This window comes from Lithobates pipiens, unplaced genomic scaffold, assembly GCF_037356315.1.
Source record: "Lithobates pipiens isolate NorthernLeopardFrog02 unplaced genomic scaffold, aLitPip1_a1.2 Scaffold_28, whole genome shotgun sequence".
In the NCBI taxonomy this organism is placed as follows: domain Eukaryota; kingdom Metazoa; phylum Chordata; class Amphibia; order Anura; family Ranidae; genus Lithobates; species Lithobates pipiens.
In genome coordinates this window covers 82,215,434-82,229,990 of record NW_027507789.1, presented here as the reverse complement: position 1 = coordinate 82,229,990, position 14,557 = coordinate 82,215,434, and the positions used below count along the sequence as shown (strand labels likewise).

Sequence of the window (14,557 nt, the reverse complement as noted above, 5' to 3'; positions counted from 1 at the left end):
TAGACACTGGGGTGCCAGATCATTAGAGTGGGATAATGTGGTGGCCTAGCCACGGCTGGGGCTGCTGCTGACATAAGTTGTTAGGTTTCCCCCGGTCCCCCACAAAGTATTAACTATGTATTTTTGTTAACCTGGAAAACTGAGGGATCTATGTCTTTTACAGTTTGTCTCTGTATTACCTGCAATCCGTAAATAAAGAATTAAAAAAAAAAAAGTCACTAACCAGACCAGATCCTTCTATGGCACCTGGTCTTCCCAGGGAGTCTCCCATCCAGGTACTAACCAGGCCTGACGCTGCTTAGCCTCTGAAAACAGACGACATCGGGTGCTTTCAGGTTGATGTGGCCGTAAGCGTTCTCTTCAAGACACGCCCAACCCTCTTGACAAACGCCAAGATGGTCGCCTTGAGAAACAAGCAAAAAAAAACAGGTCAAAGCCAACAACATAAAAAGAAGCCTATGGGCTTACAGCGGACCTTAAAAGATGGGACCCACTAGCTCTGTCATGGTTCGGACGCTGTAATGTGTTGAAGATGAACACGATGCCACGACTTCTGTATCTACTACAAGCCTTACCTATCAAAATACCCCAGACTTTCTTTCATGCGGTTCGCTCAATCTTTATCAAGTTCCTCTGGCACGGAAAACATATGCGTATTGGTAGGGCAATGCTATTGCGACCGAAATTGCGGGGAGGTATTGGCTTCCCGGACCCTGCTCTATATTACACAGCGACGCACATGACACCGGTGGTTGACTGGTGCCGGTGTTCTGCCATATACTGTCCGGCCATGATATAGTGTCCGCGCCGTACTGCGCATGCACAGTACGGAGCAGACGAAGCTTCGGAAAATCTCCAAAGCTGAACGGCGCCTGCGCGGTGAGTGGAGGTGGTAGCCCCACCATCCAAGCGGACATAGGGTTGTGAATATTAGAGGGTCCCTTGCAGGCGAGCTTCGCTCGCCACGCTTCGGGCTTTGCCTCGCTGCGCTCGGCTCTTTTATATTCTTACTCTATGTCCACTTGGATAGTGGGGATAGAACCTGGACTCAGTGCGCAGGCGCCGTTCATGCTCGGCAATTTTCGGAATGCGCAGTACACAGCGGACACTATCCGATGGGGGACCATATGTGATAAGACACCGGCATGGGGAACTGAAGCTATGGGTCAAGCTAGAGCAGGAGATGGCGCGGGTTCCACTGGCTGGTCTGCCTTGGGCGGGGAGGCCATTGGAGCCCTGTGTGACTACTCACCCGTTAATTGGCCCCTCGCTCGCCGAGATGGATAGTTTTTTTCACCTTTCCCACCTGACTAACTTCCCTTCTCCTATGACCCCAATTATTGGACATCCTAGATTCCCTCCGGGCCTGTCTGACCAGGCCTTTACCAGGCAAGCCCCGAAAGGGCTTCTGAGAGCAGCCCTATTTCTTGGACCCACGGGCTTGATTCCCATGGGGACCATACTGCTAGAGCAAGTACCTGTTGCATTGGATAGCTGGAGAGCTAGACAGCTAATCCATTTCCTCGGATCACTACCTAACCATTCGTTCTTCTCTAGACAATTCCACCCCTTCGAGGAACTTTGCCTGGATGATGGCCCAGTTCGTGGTTCCCTCTCTAGGTCCTACCAAATCCTGACAGACGCACAATCCTCCACGGATCCACCCTTCCTAGCTAAATGGAAAAGGGACTTACAAACTACATTCTCCAAACCACAGAAGGACAGAATACTCTTTTTCGCCCATAAGTCGTCACTCTGCAGTAAATGTCAGGAGATCTCATATAAACACGCTGGTATCGTACACCGGTGGTGTTGGCCAAAATATTCCCCGGTCAATCTGACCGCTGCTGTCGCTGTGGACCAAATGTGGCACCATTCTCCACATTTTCTGGGAAAGCCCTAAATTACAAACATTCTGGCAGCCTGTCCTGAGACTCATCCACAAGTTCACAGACATTTCCTTAGCCAATGATCCCGCAGCAGTTCTTCTCAATCTAACTCCTATGTCGAGAAAGCGTTATCATAAGTCCTTACTTAAACATCTCCTCAATGCAGCTAGGGCCTGCATCCCAAGTCAGTGGAAAGAGCAATCTGCTCCAATGGTGACCCAGTGGTTCACAAGGGTAAATGATATTGAACGAATGGAAGACCTGACTGCCACAATGAGGGATAAAACGGAGGAGCATGGGAACAGATGGTTCTACTGGACCCAGTTTCGCTTTTCGGAAGAATACCTCCGCGAGACATAGTAAGCTCATGGTGATCGTTGGAGATCGCTGTTCCAAACGTTGGACAGCTGATGAGCTGGTGAGCCGAGGGCGTCTCTTGCTCCCTGGGAGGGGACCCCATCCTATCCACTCTACCCACGACACCCCCTTACCCCTTCTTTTCCTTTTCTGCCATTTCCTTCCCCAATCTTCTCTTTCCCCTTCTCCCTCCTTTCAGTTCTACTATTTCCCTTCTTAACTCAAAAAAGGGAAAAGAAAATGGTATGTTCCGACCCCATTTGACTACTACACAATACTCTTCCCCTATCTATGGATATCTAAACTCTTCGAGGGTAGCAGGGCTAGTATCAATAATATTTTAAGTGGTAGAGGATCCCAACGAGATGGAGCTTTAATCTCATCTTGATATGACCGCAAAGCTGTACACGTGCTATTCTCCTCAGACGTCTTACCATTGGCTCTGATATCCATGCAATATGATCATTTGTTTGTAACTATTTGTATCACACATTCTGTGAAGTTGCCTTTGCATTGTATGTCGCATACTACTAAATAAAAAAACAAAAAAAACAGAAGCCTACGGCACCTGGTATTCCCAGGCGGTCTCCCATCCAGGTACTAACCAGGCCCGACACTGTTTAGCATCCGAGATCAGACGAGATTGGGCTCTTTCAGGGTGATGCTGCTGTAAACGATCTCTTTGGGCACTCTCAACCCTCTTGACAAATGCCAAGATGGTCACCTTGGGAAACAAGCAAAAAAAAGAAAACGAATCAACGCCAACAACATAAAAAGAAGCCTACAATAACTGGTAATCCCAGGTGGTCTCCCATCCAGGTACTAACCAGGCCCGACTCTTCTTAGCCTCCAAGATCAGATGAGATTGGGTGCTTTCAGAGTGATGTGGCCATAGGCAATCTCTTCAGGCACTCTCAACCCTCTTGACAAACACCAAGATGGTCACTTTGGGAAATAAGCGAAAAAAAAACAGGTCAACGCCAACAACATAAAAAGAAGTCTACGACACCTGGTATTCCCAGGCGGTCTCCCATCCAGGTACTAACAAGGCCCGACTCTATTAGCCTCCAACATCAAACGAGATCGGGTGCTTTCAGGGTGATGTGCCCGTAGGCAATCTCTTCAGGCACTTTCAACCCTCTTGACAAACGCCAAGATGGTCACCTTGGCACTTTATGCAGGCCACCCTGGAACATATAGGTCTTGGCCCCAACATGATGAGCTGAGTAATGTCGCTTTACTCCACGCCATCGGCAGCGGTACGGGTGACCGAGTGGTGCTCGGACTCTTTCCCCATCACTAATGGGACGAGGCAGGGGTGGTCTCTGTCTCCCCTAATTTTAATTCTGACACTGGAACCATTATGTGTCACGTTTGGAATGACCCGAATATTACTGGCATATCCAAACCCTCGGCACACCACAAAATTGCGGCGTACGCTGACGATCTAATTTTTTCCGTCTCCAATCCACACATTTTGCTTCCCAAAATACTTGCATCTCTACAGCGACACGGCAGCCTATCAAACTATAAAAACAATTACGCCAAGTCGGCTGTATTGAATATATCGGTCCCGGATGGTGAGGCCAAGAGGCTCCGCACCTCTTTTCCATTCTACTGGGCTGAAAAATCTATACGTTAACATCGCAGCGGATTTAGCGCAATTGTACCTGCTTAATTTTGTCCCTCTCCTGGATAGACTGAAATCTGATTTGGGAAACTGGCATGCTTTAACACTGACCTGGTTCGGGCGCTGTAATGCATTCAAAATGATGGCCCTCCCTCGGATCTTATACATGTTCCAGACATTACCGATCCGGTTACCCCCAATTTTTTTCAGACAACTGCAGGTGCTGCTCCGGGACTTTATTTGGGCGCGCAAACTGCCCAAAGCCCGTTTGCAATTGCTTGCCAGACCAAAGGACAAGGGGGGTCTGGGTCTCCCAGATCTCAGACAATACTACAGAGTGACTCTGCTAGAGAGAGTCGTTGATTGGCATTGTAATGGCCCACACAAGCAGTGGGTGGAGATGGAGATTGAGGATGGATCCATTCCCCTATTGACCTCCCCGTGGCTCCTGTCCTCCCTACCAAAAGACCTCAGAGGTCACCCCGTAGTGGGAGCTAGGTTGGCTGTTGTGCGGAGGTTGTTCCGCTGCACACACATTGCTCCCCTGCCATCACCAATGACTCAGGTTATAGGTAATCCAGACTTCCCACCGGGATTTACCAACAAGAAACTGCGACAGTTGACAGTGGTGGGGAAACAGCATCTGGGAGAGGTGTGGCCCACGGGAGGGCTCCCGACCACGCAAACTGTCGCCGAGCTTTCTGACCCTCCGCTTGACTTGTTTAGTGCTTATAAACTTTGTCACTTTCTTCTGGCCATACAAAGGGCCCCCTACACTCCTAGAGACCTGACACCCTATGAATCCATCTGTCACAAAAGGGAACCTGTGCGACACACCCTCTCCCTCCTGTACAACCTATTGAGTAGTCAGGAGGAGGAGTCGACCCCCACCATTTATCCACAAATGGGAGAGGGACTTAGGCATCACATTTACCCCACAACAGATAGGGAAGATCCTGACCTTAGTACATAAAGCTTCCATCGCAAACCAATATCAAGATACAAGATAGTCTCACGCTGGTATAGAGTCCCATACCTTCTGAATAAAATGGATAGATCGATCCCGGATGTTTGTTGGAGGTGAAATTCAGATATGGGGACCATGGGACACCTTTTCTGGGCATGCCCGACCTTGAGGAACTTTTGGGTTCCCAGTAGCGTGCCTTCTACACTTGACCGAACAGCCTGTTCGAAAATACAAAAAAACCCTCACAATGCAACTCCTGAATGCCGCCCGGGCCTGCATTCCCGCACTGTGGAGGCAGCCTCAGCCCCCATCCAAGGTGCTGTGGTATTCCAAAGTCAATCATATTCTCCGGATGGAAGAATTGACCGCCACCCTTCACAACACTGAAGAGGCATTTAGTGTTACATGGAGGCCCTGGAGGTATTTCACTGGTACTCGAAACTACATTCGGGAGGTGAGCAGTGCCTCCGTCCCAGAAAACGACTGAACATCTAACGTTTACCTACGTAGGCCATGTCTGCCCTGGGTGGCATTCCCCCCTCCCTTTTTGTCTTTATTTTTCTTTTTTTCCCCGTCGCCATCCCCCCACCTCCTCTCTCTCCGTCTTTGCACTCTCTTCTTCCCCCGTCCTCCCTTTTGACTATGCCTTGTCTCCTTACTAGCCTTCGGGACCCAGAAGAACCCCAGGGTTCTGGACATGACCGGCTCATATTTTACTCTAGTTCACGTAGGTCATGATAAGCTGGCTCGCTGTGGTCCCAGTTGTTCTCCATGATTACATTTGTCCGAACGGAGCTGCACTAGTTATACTGTACTACATGTCGGAGGTGGGGTTTCTCTATTTTCTGCATGAAACTGTAGGACTCCCCTCTGAGAACCCAGAAATATTTGGCTGCCTATTTTTTGTTAGCATGTAATTGTGACCCTGGGTCATGCTGTATGGTTGACTGTTATATTTATGTTGTTCTACTTAATAAAAGAATAATAAAAATAAAGAAAATAAGTCAATGCCAACAACTTAAAACTAAAGCCTATGGCATCGAGAAATCCCAGGCGGTCTCCCATCCAGGTACTAACCATGTCCCAACCCTGCTTAGCCTCTGAGATCAAATGCACGCTCAACCCTCTTGACAAACGCCAAGATGGCCACTTTGGGAAACAAACAAAAAAAACAAGTCAACGCCAACAACATAAAAAGAAGCCTGCGGCATCTGGAAAACCCAGGAGGTCTCTCATCCAGGTACAAACCAGGCCCAACCCTGCTTAGCCTCTGAGACCAAACGAGATTGGGCGCTTTCAGGGTGTTGTGCCCGTAGGCAATTTCTTTGTGCACTCTCAACCCTCTTGACAAATGCCAAGATGGTCACCTTGGGAAACAAGGGAAAAAAAACAGGTCAAAGCCAACAACATAAAAAGAATCCTACGGCATCCGGAATTCCCAGGCGATCTCCCAATCAAGACACTAACCAGGCCAGATCCTTCTATGTCACCTGGTCTTCCCAGGCAGTCTCCCGTCCAGGTACTAACCAGGCCTGATGCTGCTAAGCCTCTGAAATCAGACAAGATCGGGTGCTTTTAGGGTGATGTGGCCGTAAGCGTTCTCTTCAAGACACGCCCAACCCTCTTGACAAACGCCAAGATGGTCGCCTTGAGAAACAAGCGAAAAAAACAGTTCAAAGCCAACAACAAAAAAAGAAGCCTATGGCACCTGGTATTTCCAGGCAGTCTCCCATCCAGGTACTAACCAGGCCCGACACTGTTTAGCCTCTGAGATCAGATGAGATTGGGCGCTTTCAGGGTGATGGGGCCGTAGATGATCTCTTTGGGCACTCTCAACCCTCTTGTTGGGCACCTGGTATTCACAGATGGTCTCCCATACAGGTATTAACCAGGCCGTACACTGCTAGGCCTCCGAGATCAGATGAGATTGTGCGCTTTCAGGGTGATGTGGCCATAGGTGTTCTATTTAGACACTCTCAACCCTCTTGACAAATACCAAGATGGTTATCTTGGGAAACAAGTGAAAAAAAAAAGGTCAACGCCAACAACATAGACCCTGCCGGTCTCCCATCTGACCCAGACCCTGCTTAGCCTCTGAGATCGGGCGCTTTCAGGGTGATGTGACCTCAGGCGAACGCTTTGGGACATACTCAAAACTCTTGACTGATGCTAAAATGGTCACCTTGGGAAACAAGCGAAAGAAAAACAGGTCAAAGCCAACAATATAAAAAGATTCCTACGGCACCTTTAATACTATCTAGGCTGGACCCTGCTTAGCCTCTGAGATCAGATGAGATCGGGCGCTTTCAGGGGGATGTGGCCGTAGGAGATTTCTTTGGGCTCTCTCAGCCCTCTTGACAAATGCCAAGATGATCACCTTGGGAAACAAGCGGAAAAAAAAACCCATGTCAACGCCAACAACATAAAAAGAATCCTACGGCACCTGGTATTCCCAGTTGGTCTCCCATCCAGTTACTAATCAGGCCCGACAATGCTTAGCCTCCGAGATCAGACAAGATCAGGCACTTTCAAGGTGATGGGGCCATAGGCGATCTCTTCGGGCACTCTCAACCATCTTGACAAACGCCAACATGGTCATCTTGGGAAACAAGCGAAAAAAAACAAGTCATTGCCAACATTGGAGGCTAAACAGGGTTGAGCAATCAGTTTCCTTGCCTGAAATAGGCATCTCAGAACTGCCATCTGGCTACTTCCCGATTTTCCAACTCCTTCAACTAATCCCAGGAGACAATACTTCGCCCCCATCCTGGTGGAGGTTCCAACCACCCGATCAATGGTTCCTGTCACCTCTGTCCAGTAGCGGATCAACTTCGGGCATCTCCAAAACATGTGCATCATGTCTCCCCCCATGTTCCCGCACCGGGGGCAACTTGCGTCCGGCCGTTCGGCCAAACTGAAAAAGTTTACGAGGAGCATAATAGGTTCTATATAATAAGAACAGATGTGACATCCTGTGTGAGGAGAGCCACAATTCACCACAGGCAGGATTCCTGTGGCCAATTATAGCTCAGGGGGGTTTAGTACACACCCCACACTATATAAGGCCGCCAGCACGGCGGCCTTGTATAGTGTGTTGCGGTGGTCAGGGAAAGAGGACGATAGGCAGGGACAGTGTCTTTACTGCTTGGGAACCTAGCACTGTTACAGTGGGTGTTATGTGCCTCCTGCACAGTACACACCTGAAGCTACCCTTTATTACTGGTGTTCAATTTCTGCAATACATGCATCTGCAGTGCAGAAGTTAGAGTCGGTGTTGTGTGCCTCCTGCACAGTATACACCTTATTGCTGGTGTTCTGTTTCTGTAATACAGGAACCTAGCACTGTTACAGTGCTAGGGTGTACAGAGAAGCTGGTATATATAGAAGACTACAGCATACAGAAGAAAGGCTAGTGAATACAGAATACAGGTTTCGTGTATGTAGATAGGCTTGAGTATACAGAGATGCTAGAGTAAACAGTGAGGCTGGGGTACACAGAGAGGCTAGTTTAAAGACAAATACAAAGATGTTAGTGTATATAGAGAGGTTAGTGTATAGAGAGAGTCGAGTGTATACAGAAAGGACAGTGCATATAGAGAAGCTAGTGTATACAGAAAGGGTATACATGAAAGCTGACATTCTATACAGAAGACTGGGTAGTGTATACAGAGAGTCTAGTGGGTACAGAAGACAGGCTGGTGTATTCTAGCTAGATTTTACAGTCTAGTGTATACAGAAGACAGGCTGTGGTATACAGAGAGTTTAGTGTATTCAGAGAGTCTAGTGTATACATAAGACTGGCTAGTTTACACAGTGTTTACAGAGATGCAAGGGTGTACAGAGAAGCTGGTATATATAGAAGACTACAGCATACAGAAGAAAGGCTAGTTAATACACAATACAGAAGACTCGTGTATGTAGATAGGCTTGAGTATACAGAGATGCTAGAGTAAACAGTGAGGCTGGGGTACACAGAGAGGCTAATTTAAAGAGAGATATACAAAGATGTTAGTGTATATAGAGAGGTTAATGTATAGAGAGGGTCGAGAGTATACAGTAAGGACAGTGCATATAGAGAAACTAGTGTATACAGAAGACAGGCTTGGGTATACATCAAATCTGACAGTGTATACAGAAGACTGGGTAGTGCATACAGAGAGTCTATTGGGTAAAGAAGACAGGCTGGTGTATTCTAGCTAGTTTTTACAGTCTAATGTATACAGAAGACAGGCTGTGGTATACTGAGGGTTTAGTGTATTCAGAGAGTCTAGTGTACAGAGATGCAAGGGTGTACAGAGAAGCGAGAAGCTAGTATATATAAGGCTAGTGAATACAGGCTAGTGAATACAGAATACAAACTCGTGTACGCAGATAGGCTTGAGTATACAGAGATGCTAGAGTAAACAATGAGGCTGGGGTACACAGAGAGGCTAATTTAAAGAGAGGCTAGTATATACAAAGATGTTAGTGTATATAGAGAGGTTAGTGTATAGAGAGAGTCGAGTGTATACAGATAGGACAGTGCATATAGAGAGACTAGTGTATACAGAAGACAGGCTTGGGTATACATCCAAGCTGACAGTGTATACAGAAGACTGGGTAGTGTATACAGAGATTCTAGTGGGTACAGAAGACAGGCTGGTGTATTCTAGCTAGTGTTTACAGTCTAGTGTATACAGAAGACAGGCTGTGGTATACAGAGGGTTTAGTGTATTACAGAGATGCAAGGGTGTACAGAGAAGCTAGTATATATAGAAGACTACAGCATACAGAAGAAAGGCTAGTGAATACAGAATAAAGGCTGGCTTCTACGGAGAGGCTACCACTACGGAGATGCAGAACACTATCTAGGGTATATAGAGAGGCTAGATTATACAGAGAGGCTAGTGCATAGAGTGAAGCTATTGTATATAGAAGCCTGGTTAGTGTATACAGAGAAGCTAGTGTGTACAGAAGAAAGGCTAGACAGGTTATAAAGAGAGACAAGTTTTTACAGAAGACAGTTTGGGGTATACAGAGATGCTAGTTTATACAGAGAGACTAATGTATACAGAAGACGGGCTAGTGTATTCAGAACATAGGCTAGTGTATATCGAAGACAGGCTATTGTATGCAGAAGACCGGCTAGTGTAAACATGCTGGTGTATATAGAGAAGGCTAGTGAATTTAGAGGGTATGCTAAGTGATAACAGAAGACAATCTGGGCTATACAGAGACATTTCATCATTTCATCTAGCTCACATCTCTAATGGAGTTTGTCTCATTGCCATGTTATGCCTTTTCATTCTTATGCTAAATATAGATCACTACACGATTTTAATCATCCACATCAAGCATGCAATAAAACTATCATACATCAAAATAAACCATGTACTCTTTCGCTCTATTTTGCATATTTGTAACGGGACTGTGAGTATGTGACAGTCCTGACACACCATCCTGACTTATTTTTCTATATTTCTTATTAGAAATGGAGAGTACTATCTCAAAATCCGCTTAAATCTATTCACTTCGATGAGTTCTACCGCTAATTGTACCTTAATGCAAAATGTTCACAAAACCATCCATTTGCTACCAGACATGCTGCACATACTAAGAGTAATGTAAATATCGCTCTCTAACGATGTAAACAGTTGTATTGCTTTTCTGACATTGACCGAGTATCTCTGACATTAACTATGTCTCTCTCTGCACTTGGATCTTAATAATAATAATAATAATAATAGGATTGTGTAATGCAAACATCAACTAGTCTAATATAAGCTTTCTCATTGGTACCGGCATATCCTTTAAATTTAGACTAACGCAACTATTTCTCGGCCATTTTCAAGCTAAGCTTTCAATCTCTTACCTTTGAACAGCGATACTTCCTCCCTACAATATTAAGCCATTTAAATGTCCTATTGGTCGCCTATATTATACAACTCTCTGAAAACCCTATATGTAGAGAATAAAACTAGTCTTACATCTAAATAAAACAGTTTTATTGCTCAACCAAGTATCAGCTGTCATGACAAATAAAGTTTCCACTGTTTGACTCTATTTTCTGTATTACTTCTTTTTCGCTACCTCTATGCAATAGGATTCTCTTTCCAGTGGAAACGGAAAACAGTCAGTGTAAGCCGTCTTCTTGAGCATCAAAATTAATGGAACGATTTACACGTTGGAATTTGCAAGCTACGTCAATTTACTGTTAAATAGAGTACCTTTGCATTTATCCCTTGACTTTGCTACTATCCCTTGATCCCGATTTATACGTTGGAATTTGCAAGCTACGTCAATTTACTGTTAAATAGAGTACCTTTGCATTTATCCCTTGACTTTGCTACTATCCCTTGATCCCTTTTGTGTATTCACTATATCTCGACCTATACATACTGCCTCAAAATTTTCCTAATTTTTTTTCCTATACTTATTATTATTATTTTATAGAGATTACTATCTCTAAATCATTGTAACAAATTATAATGTCTACAGCTAATTTTACGTTAAATCAAAAGTCACACAAAACCATCTTTTTAAAACCTTTTACACACTGCACATTAAGATTAATGCAACCATCTCTCGCTACCTCTATGCAATAGGATTCTCTTTCTGACTCTATTTTGTGTATTACTTTTTCTCCACATTAACTGTCACACTGATAACCATTTGTAACACATAACACTTGCAACACATTTTTTAACAGCGGCAAAAAGTGAGAAAAGCAGTGGGACTTGATTGAGAAGTGGTTGCAGTAGCAAAGCATAGCAATACAGTTTGATTACATTAATAACACATAATGCAACTATTTTACATTCATTTTACATTCACATCATGCATACATCCTAATGTAAGCTGTCTATCACTATTAATGTTCATGGTTACTGAAACATTATGCCGATGACCAATGGAAACGGAAAACAGTCAGTGTAAGCCGTCTTCGTGCGTAACATATTTAATGGAACGATTTACACGTTGGAATTTTCAAGCTACGTCAATTTACTCTTAAATACCCTTTAGCTGCTTAGCTCACACTTTGCTGTATGTAGCCGCGTTTACATGTAAGTAACCAATGGGGATTGACATTTCATGTCCATCTCACATCTCTAATGCAATTTGTCTCTTTGCCATGTCATACTTTGCCAGTTATTATACTTTCTCATCCGATAGAAACCTAGTCGTTGCTGATATTTCATGATTACAGCAATCATCTCATCTAATTGCTATTCCTACATTCTGCCTTGGTATTACTTTGCAACGCTCTATTGAACAATGTAAAGGTAAGCTAGATATTTTGTGTATTTCCAGTTAAACTCGACCTGTATATACTGTCTCAATATTATCCTTTCTAATTTTGCTAAATTAGATTATAGAGTTTGCTATGTCTAAATCCAGGTTACCTACTCACCTTTATTACGTATACTGCTAATTTTAGGATAATACAAAACCATCTTATTGCTTCTTTACACGCTGCACATATTAAGAGTAATGCAAAGCTACCGTGAACAGTTTAATTGCTCGTCTCACATTTAGCTGGTATCTCTCTGCTATAGGAAACTGAATTTGTACTAGAACGATCACTCATCTAATATCAGTAGCACTCAGTGCTACCGGGATAACTTTTACATTTAGAGTAATGAAATGATTTCTCAGTCATTTTGGAGCTACTGCAACTAACGCTTCCGATCTCATTTCGACTGCAATACTTAATCTCTGCTATTGCAGAATATTTAGCTGCTTAGCTCACACTTTGCTGTACGTAGCCCTGGAGATTGGCATTTCAACTCTAATTCATATTCACATTTCTAATGCAGTTTGTCTTTTTGCCATGTCATCCTCTGTTAGTTATTATGCTTGCTCATCCTTGTGCTCCAATATCACTACATGATTAAAGACACGTAATGAACTTGATTGATAAAAACCTACACACGTTGTTGCTGTTATTTCGTGTATTTCCACTTAAACCCGTTATAATTATTTTGCTATATTTATATACTAGTATAAACAGATTACTATCTCTAAATCCTGGTAAACCAGCTCACACTAAACCATCTAATTTCTACCTTACACGCAGCACATATTAACATATTAACATTTAGCCGGTATAGTGAAATAGTAAACGAAATGTGTAGATCACTCATCTAATATCGTCTTTTCAGTGCAACCGGAACATATTTTAAATTTAGAGTAATGCAACGATTTCTCAGTTTTATGAAGCTACTGCAACTAACGCTTTGGATCTCTTTCCTGATAAATTACGCTCTGCAATATTAAGCCATGTAAATTGTCCTATTGGTCTGCTAACAATGCTATGTATAATAATCTGTATACACTAGCCTATCTTTTGTACACATTTGCCTCTCTGTATAAACTAACCGGTCTTCTGTATACACTAGTCCGCCTGTATACACTAGCAAGTCTGTGTAACCAAGCCTCTCTCTCTGCATACCCTAGCCTCCATCTCTTGCATAAACCAGGACCTTCTTCTGTATAATCTAGCCTAACTGTATACACTAGCCTGTATGCATACTCTAGCCTCTCTCTCTCTGTATACCCTCGCCTCCATCTCTGCATACCCAGGACGTTCTTCTGTATAATCTAGCCTATCTGTATACAATTGCCTTTCTTTTGTACACATTAGACTCTCTGTATAAACTAGCCGGTCCTCTGTATACGCTAGTCCGTCTGTATACACTAGCAAGTCTGTGTAACCAAGCCTCTCTCTCTGCATACCCTAGCCTCCATCTCTTGCATAAACCAGGACCTTCTTCTGTATAAATTAGCCTATCTGTATACACTAGCCTGTCTTTTGTACAGATTAGCCTCTCTGTGTAAACTAGCCGGTCTACTGTATACACTAGTCCATCTGTATACACTAGCAAGTCTGCATACTCCTTCCTCTCTGTGTAACCCAGCCTCGCTCTCTCTCTCTGTATACCCTAGCTTCCATCTCTGCATACCCAGGACGTTCTTCTGTATAATCTAGCCTATCTGTATAAACTAGCCTGTCTTTTGTACACATTAACCTCTCTGTATAAACTAGCCGGTACTCTGTATACACTAGTCCGTCTGTATACATTAGCAAGTCTGTGTAACCAAGCCTCTCTCTCTGCATACCCTAGCCTCCATCTCTTGCATAACTAGGACCTTCTTATGTATAATCTAGCCTATCTGTATACACTAGGCTGTCTTTTGTACACATTAGCCTCTCTGTATAAACTAGCCGGTCTACTGTATACACTAGTCCATCTGTATACAGTAGCAAGTCTGCATACTCCTTCCTCTCTGTGTATCACAGTCTCTCTCTCTGTATACCCTAGCCTCCATCTCTGCATACCCAGGACGTTCTTCTGTATAATCTAGCCTGTGTTTTGTACACTTTAGCCTCTCTGTATAAACTAGCCGGTCTTCTGCATACACGAGTCTATCTGTATACCCTTGGATGTCTTTTGTATTCACTAGCTGCTCTTTATACATTAGCTCTCTGTATACCCAAGCCTCTCTATACACTAGTCCGTCTGTATACACTAGCAAGTCTGCATACACCAGCCTCTCTGTGTAACCCAGCCTCTCTCTCTGCATACCCAAGATGTTCTTCTCTATAATCTAGCCTATTTGTATACACTAGCCTGTCTTTTGCACACATTAGCCTCCCTATATAAACTAGCCGGTCTTCTGTATACACTAGTCCGTCTGTATACACTAGCAAGTATGCATACTCTAGCCTCCATC

General features: G+C 44.2%; 4 pseudogenes; all 4 read right to left on the bottom strand.

Moving 5' to 3' along the window:
- Positions 1–2,802: 2,802 nt before the first annotated feature.
- Positions 2,803–2,921, bottom strand: LOC143936395 (5S ribosomal RNA; annotated as a pseudogene).
- A 103-nt stretch (positions 2,922–3,024) lies between these two features.
- LOC143937395 (5S ribosomal RNA) lies at positions 3,025–3,143 on the bottom strand (annotated as a pseudogene).
- Positions 3,144–6,539: 3,396 nt separating this feature from the next.
- On the bottom strand, positions 6,540–6,658 carry LOC143936963 (5S ribosomal RNA; annotated as a pseudogene).
- Positions 6,659–7,274: 616 nt separating this feature from the next.
- LOC143936826 (5S ribosomal RNA) lies at positions 7,275–7,393 on the bottom strand (annotated as a pseudogene).
- Positions 7,394–14,557: the final 7,164 nt, after the last annotated feature.